The following is a 7,577-nucleotide window of genomic DNA, read 5'->3' as shown; positions in this document are numbered from 1 at the left end:
AAAAGGAGCATTTGAATTTATGGAAGGGCTGCTGCAAGTTCATTAAACCCCTGTCCTTTTTTTTTTTCTGGGCTCTCAACCATACTACATTGCTCAGCCTCTCTTGGAGTTAGTTGTGATCTCATTACTAACTTATTGCTTAACATAATACTAATTTACAATCAAGTTTTAGGTAAAGAACTATAAGAGAAAGTGGTGTGGCTACTTCCAGGTCTTCTTATAAAAAATTCCCTTGAAGATCCTCTAGCCCTTTCTCCCCAAGTCAACATTTTTGGAAGCCCCGGGCCAAAGATGGCAGAGCCACAAGATGGCAGGAGCCTGGACAGCTGCATTATCACTGGGAGGAGAGATACTCCCCAATCAGAAGCATCCATTTGAATGTCACATAAGGGAGAAATAAAGTTTTATTGTGTTAACCTATTGATGTTTGGAGGTTTCTCTATTACTGCACATAGCAAAATATTAACTAATATATACTAGTCTTTAAAGTGTATGTATAAGAAACTATAAAAATATAAAATCAGAAGGATATGTTATCAATGTGTTTGGGTGGTAAGATAGCAAGCACATTTTTATTTTCTTAATCCTCTCTTGATTCTGGATTTTTACAATCTCTAAGGAACATGTATTGATTTTATAATTTCAGAAATTACTTAAAGGGAAAAAATAACCTCCCTAATCTGTCCTTTGCCTGGGCAGGTACAGTCTCATTTCACACTGAATCAACAAATGCAATTTGTACATGTACTTGATGCCAAGCACTATGCTAACTGTTGAGATACTAAGATTAATAAAATATTATCACCATGAGCCTCAAAGAATCCACAGCATATCAAGGATTAGAGTATACAGTGATAAAGCCAGGTACTCTGGGAACACACAAAGGGACTGAACCCAAACCAATGCAATTTAGATAAGACTTTCTATACAGAGTGATGCCTGCATGAAACTGTGAACACAGTTTAAAGTGGAAAGAGGCATAAAAAGAGGCACAGCACCGACGAAGAGCGTGATGTGCGCCGCGTAGTTAGCTATAGCTCCAGCCTAAAATTCCAGCTAGAGTTTTAGACCCACAAGATTTATTTATTTTGTTTCTGCAGTGCTAAATATAATGCCCGGTATATAGTGAGTGTACAGTAAATATTTGTCAAATAAATAATTAAAAATGGACATTTCTACCAAGTGGTTATCCAGGCTCTTGCTTACACATCCCCTATAATAGTAAGCATCTTGTGAGGCATTCCACTCCATCTCCAGGCAGCTCTGGCCACGAAAAAGTGTTCCTTGTATTAAGCCAACCAAAACCCAGTTGTACTAGGAAGCATATTTATATGAGGGTGCAGGGTCAACAGAAGAGCGATGCTCTAAACAGGTGAGGAATAAAGGGATGGGATGTGGGAGAAAAAGGCAGAACAATGGGGCTACTTCCACTTTGTTCCATTTAAAAGGACTCCAACATGTTTTCACATGTAGGTCCGTAGTGTTGAACTTGGGTGTTCACGTCCACCACCACATGCCAGACACTCTACAAGCACTTTGTCTACTTGATCTCATTTATTCCTTTTCTTTTTTTAAATTTAAATTCAATTAGCCAACATATAGGACATCATTAGTTTTTATGTAGTGTTCAATGATTCATTAGTGGCATATGACACCCAGTGCTCATCAGATCACATGCCCTCCTTAATGCCCATCACCCAGTTACCCTTTTCACTGCTTACTAAGCTCTCTCAAGTGGAAATATCTCTGTTCTGTAGATAAGAAAATGAAGATAAAGATTGAAGTCATAGGTTAGTGATACAACCAGGATCTGAAGCTCTGTTTTCCTGCCCTGGTCCATGGGCTATAGACAGGCTTTCCCCCAAGAGCCATTTTGATTATTGCTCGATGGGACATTTTGGACAGATGTTGCTGCACTACAAAGACCGCCTGATCACGAGCTGACCTGAGCAAGCTGTGGGCTCTGTGGCTGGTGAAGTTTGTCTTCCTCTGGCTTGCTACTTAACAAGGCAGTTCGGTGCTTTAACTCAAGTGGGAATCACAGTGGAGTTCAGGCTCCACAGCAAGGCCAATAGGAAGATAATTTTGGAAAGGGGCATACTGACAGGGCTCTGGGTGCAAGGGGCTGATGACTGAGAGCCTGGAAGTGCTCTTACTGTAACAGCCATGAGACAGGGCTTATTCCTGGTAAGGTCAGGAAGGCTTGCTTGATGCGGGCTCCTGAAACACCTCAAATTCATCTAAAAGCCTGAGAGTTCCAAGGACCAGAAGCAGGATTGACTGGTCAAGTGGCTTCAGCTGTGAGAGCAGGAGGTGAGTGGAGGCAGGGAGCAGGCTACCATGTACTCGTGAACCCCCAACCCCCCATAGCCCTAGTCCAAAAGCTTGACTTCCCCACTGTTCCTCCAGTGTACCCTTCCATTTGGCATAAAATCTCACCCCTTTTCACAGCCCAGCAGTACCCACTGCCTGGGAGAACATAGAGTTAAGAAACATGGGTTGCCAAGACATTCTGGAAGAAACAAAGCCCTGGTGTGTGCTTACGACACCTGGTTAGTACCTTTCACAACAAGAGTGAAAAGCACAGTGTGTCTGAGGATGCACAACCCAAAAACGTAAAAGGGGATCATAATCATGATAAACTCTCAAACTTGTGAAGTGTGCTTAAGTCCATAATAGCTTCCATATTCACTATTTGATTTGCTTTTTATCATGCCCATTATATAGACAAGTACACTGAAGCCAAGAAATTAAATGGTATGCATTTTTTATAAATATAATTTTATTTTTACAATATGTTAGGGCTTGAAGTGTCGAAGTTCAAAGCTCCCAGTATCCCAGGATGGGACTTTATGTAGAAATAGGGTCCCTACCCATGTGATTAGTTAAGATGAGGTCACACTGGAGTTGGGTGGGTACCTAATCCAATGTGACTGGTGTCCTTATAAAAAGACTGCTATGTGAAGAAACAGGGACATGCGAGAAAGCTGGCCATGTGGAGACAGAGGCAGAGATCGGAATGGTGATGCCACGGCCTGTGAATGCCTGTGGCCACCACAGCTGAAAGAGGCAAGGTATGACCTTCCCCCAGAGACTTTTAGGGGAGGCCCGGCCCTGCAGATATCTTGATTTGAGACTCCTGACCTCCAGGACTGAGAGAGAATACACTGAGGAGTGGGTCCCAAGAGGAGGCATCGTCAATGTCATCAAATATCACATCTTTAGTGAGAGAAGATAAAAAACTGAAAATCTGACCTCTGGGTTGAGTGATTGAGAGTCTGACAATGACCTTTGCAAGGGGACTTTCAGTGGAGTAAGGAAAGAGCTTGCCTCGTTGCAGGCGAGTAGGGTGCATGAGACGTGAAGCAGTAGAGACACCCAGTGACTGCTGACTCCTTTCAAGAAAAGCCCACCTGTGGAAAGAGGGTGATCAAAAGAAAAAAGAGGAGAAGAGGTGGAAAGACATCGAAATAATAGGTAGAAGTTGAACACAGAGTCCAAGGATGAAGAGTCAGTGCCGAGGGATGGAGCGAGGTCCAGGAGAAGAGGTGTGGCTGGCACAGCACCCTCGTGGAGGATTTGTGAGAGGGTGGTTCCCAGAGGAGAGGTAGGGTCAGGACCAACTTTGTGCAGTTCAGAACGGCCCTCCACATTGTTTAAAGCTCTGCGGTTGCTGTCTTAAAATTCTTAATACTTTTATCTTTGATTTTCTGTTTTGCAAGTGGAACATGTGTGAGGGGTGTGGAGCCTCGGCAAACAAGCTATCTCACCCGCTGGGGACCTGGGTGCTTCCCCTGTGGCCTCGCCCACCCCACAAACATGTTCACCCCCCACACAAGGTGGAGAGCAGGTTGTGTGGGCAGGGAAAGCCACACTGGCCATCACCCCTTTGTCCCAGCAGGGGCCTGCCCCACAGCATCTTGGAGCTGGGCCGGGCTTGGCCAGCTCTGATCCAGGCTGGCAGCACCAGGCTTGCTCAGTGGACAACACAGGCAAGGTCCCTCACCCACCCCATCAGGGATTAAACAAGTTCACCATGGAGATTATAATACCCTGGGGGTCACCTGTCCCCTGTGAACTGAAACAGTGGGCCATTGGAGGAGGGGGAGATTGGCTTCCCTGCCTGGGTTTTCATTTTGCCCTGGGCTTTGCCAGGTCTGTTGCCAGCCCTGAGTGAAGGAAGGGAGGAAGAACACTTTTATTCTAAGATGCGAAGGACAAAAGGATGGGTGGTTGTGGTTTGCAGGAAGAGAAATGCCCACCTGCCCACCTCTCTTGTCTTTCAGGTACAAAGCCGGGACAACTGCGGAGGCAGGGTTTGGGGTAGAAGCAGGGTCCCCAAGCGGAGCGAGGACTTGAGGTGAGGGTTCCCAGTAGTGTAGGAGACGCTGCTCCCCTAACCCAGTCGTTACTCAGAGTATAAATACCTGAATGAATGGAAAGAAAGGCTACTTTAGGGGAAATAAAAAAACAACGCTTAAGTAGTCTCTTTACCACACTACACACAAAGCAGGTTTCCAGCCAGTTTTCCATTCTCACCAATGCCAGAAACTTCCGTTCAGTTTTTAAAGGGGCTAATTCTTTTCTTTTTTTTCCTCTGAATGTTTTAAGGAATATTTTAAAATAATTAATCATGATGCACATTGGGTTTCCCTCACTCGTATATCAGATGTTCCATAAATATCCCGGTAGGTTTTGTTGACAGATTGATTGATCCTGGATTGCTACGGGCTGAGCTACCCTTCATCTCCTTCTGTCGTGCGCCTGACTTGCAACCCCAGGAGGTAGAGAGCACAGCCTATGCTCTTTCTTGCTCAAAGAGAGGAGAAGAAAGCTCGTGTAGCTCAGACTGAGCCAAGTTCCCCTGACCCCCCTACCCCCCGCTTCGCTCACTGGACTCCTCTATGAGATCACCAAACTGCCTTCTGTCTGCATGACTTGAGTTATGATTCCCCTTGTGGTCATTTGCAGGAGTGGAGGACATTCATGGACACAGGGGGATTCTCACTTCAAATAAAGCGTATCTTCCCTCAGTTAGAAATGGGAAGAAAGAAAGGGGAATCTATGTGTGAGGGGACGTGAGGGCAGGGACACAGGTCTCAGAGTGCAGGCCCCCAGCTCGAAGGATGACTCATGCTCAGTGAGCTCAGAGGCTGAATAGACTCCAACACCTTCTCCTGGGCTGCTCCTCCGTCTTCATTAAAGTCTCCTATGTTCGCACATGGATGGAGAGAGGGGGCTGCTCATTAGAGACGCCAAGGTGGGTGTGCACCAGGCAAATAGCAATCCAGTTATACCAATGCCAATGCTTGAAATGTGATCTGGACCCAGGCTCTGAGGCTGAACTTCCTGCTGCTGGCACCTGCTTGTGCTCCCCTCGGGTCTTTCCCTTGCTCCCCACTGCAGGTGCAGCCAAAAAATTAAGCCTTTCCTAAGGCGGGATTGGCAGTAGGGAGGCCCGGGCATGAAGTCATGTTCGACAACCTTTTCCGGGCATTCCTGGTATGAGAGTTGCCTCACAAAGCACCTTCAGTGATAAGTTAATTCTATTGACAGGCGGCCAGGAGATTGGTCAGGCTTCCAACAGTTCTGAGTTTCACTCCACTGGAAGCTCTGGCTTCATTTTCTTAGTCAAGTAGGCCACTTAATAAAAATATACATCTGTCTCTATATATGCACATATATTTATTCTAGATGTTCAGTTCTCTTTAAATTACATCAAATATGTGTACAAATAGTATTGTAGATTTTTTTTTAATTTTATTTATTTGGGAGAGGGAGATAGAGAGCATGAGAGAGAGAGCATGAGTGGGGGAAGAAGCAGGAGAGGGGCACAAGGAAAGGGAGAAGCAGACACCCTGCTGAGCAGGGAGCCCCATGTGGGGCTTAATCCCAGGCCCTTGGAATCATGACCTGAGCCGAAGGCAGATGCTTAACCGACTGAGCCACCCAGGCAGCCCTAGTATTGTAGATTTTTAAGCTGAAATTTATATTTTTAATAGATAAAAGCAGTATTAATTGGATTGTGTCTTGTTAAGATCAGTAATCACACCTATCAAATTGTGCTTTTTAGATCCCTATTAGCCAAGACACCCCTAATCACCACATGACACCTACATAATGCCATGAGTGAATACGTTCTATTCCAAGGAAAATATCCCATGTCATTGGTAAAGATTCAACACTCAGAAAGGAAGAAATGGGGGAGGTTGTGGTACTTCTGTTCCTGTCAGGACAAGAGTTATCAGAAGTAAATCTGACAAAATCTGTTATAATTGAGTGAAAGATAACAGGCATCAGACTTCTCTGTGCATCTGAGATATTTTACAATCAAAATACATAATTTTAAAGAGTATTTCCTTTCCAGCTGGATCCCAGAATAGCAGCAATAGCTGTAAAACAGATGACTGATTGTCGATCCTGCCATTGACATGATGCCCATCACCAGGGTCACTTGTCACCACCTCTTATCATAGCAGTTTTTCAACAGTGTAGAATCACAGGTTGGACATATAGTGTCCCTGTGAAGTAGACTGCTCTTTCTCTCCTTTATCTGTCCTACCTTTCTTCCTTTCTTCCTTAGAAATAGAAACAAACTCCCATAGCTACTGAGTCCAAGGCGGCCTAGAAAAGATACATTTTCTGCCACTCCCTGCAGCTAGGTGTGACCATGAGACCAAGGTTTAACCAATGACAGGCACATAGCTTCCAGGAAGTGTCCCCAAGATGAAAACACAGGCCTTTGTTTGCCCTTCCTCTTTCCTGTTGGTTGGAAAGAGGAAATGGTAGCTGGAGCTCATGCTGCCATCTTGGACTATAAGAGGCCATCCTAAGGAGAGTGAAGTGGCAAGACAGAGGGTTCTGGTGCCAGGTAATTATGGTGCATGAGCCCTGTACCCCATTCTCTGTTTACCATAAAATCACTGTTTAGGAAATTAAGGTCATTTGTCACATGTAGATGAACCTAGTCATAATAAAAACAATCACTAAAAATCCCATCATTTCCAGATTGAACCACATTTAACTTACTCAGAGATGACACAGCTTTAATTTTAAAACCTCCAAAGAGGTAGAAATCACAAATGCATGCTAAGTAAGGCATTTAATCATCATAAAGTGTACTTCCATCATGTGTTCCAATGACTCAGAATCTGGGAGGTTATCATGTCACATGAATGATGATTGTTTGCATCTGGGTACATGGAATGTAGTAATGTAGAAATTAATAAAATTGCTTATATTATTATCTTGATTCATTACTTCTTTTTATTTTACAGACCAATTTTTCACACCAAATCATAAATTGCTTGAGACTATAGCTAGATAACAAGGTTTTGCACATGATGGATGTTCAGGAAATATTTTTAGATTATTTATAAAAGTTCTTGTGATATTGTAGAATTCAGTATTTCATAAGTAAACCTGAAATTTATTTTTCACGTGCAGCTCAGATGATTGAGCAATTTAGTCAGATGACTAAAAGAAAAAATTACTCATTTGGATTAAGAGAAAGACAATGACTCTGAATTTTGGTAACATCACACTATCATGTAATTCCTCCTCACCCCCCAACCCCA

This window comes from Mirounga leonina, unplaced genomic scaffold (genome assembly GCF_011800145.1).
Source record: "Mirounga leonina isolate KUSES-001 unplaced genomic scaffold, KU_Mleo_1.0 Mir_129, whole genome shotgun sequence".
In the NCBI taxonomy this organism is placed as follows: Eukaryota; Metazoa; Chordata; class Mammalia; order Carnivora; family Phocidae; genus Mirounga; species Mirounga leonina.
Note: the sequence above shows the minus strand (reverse complement) of the source record.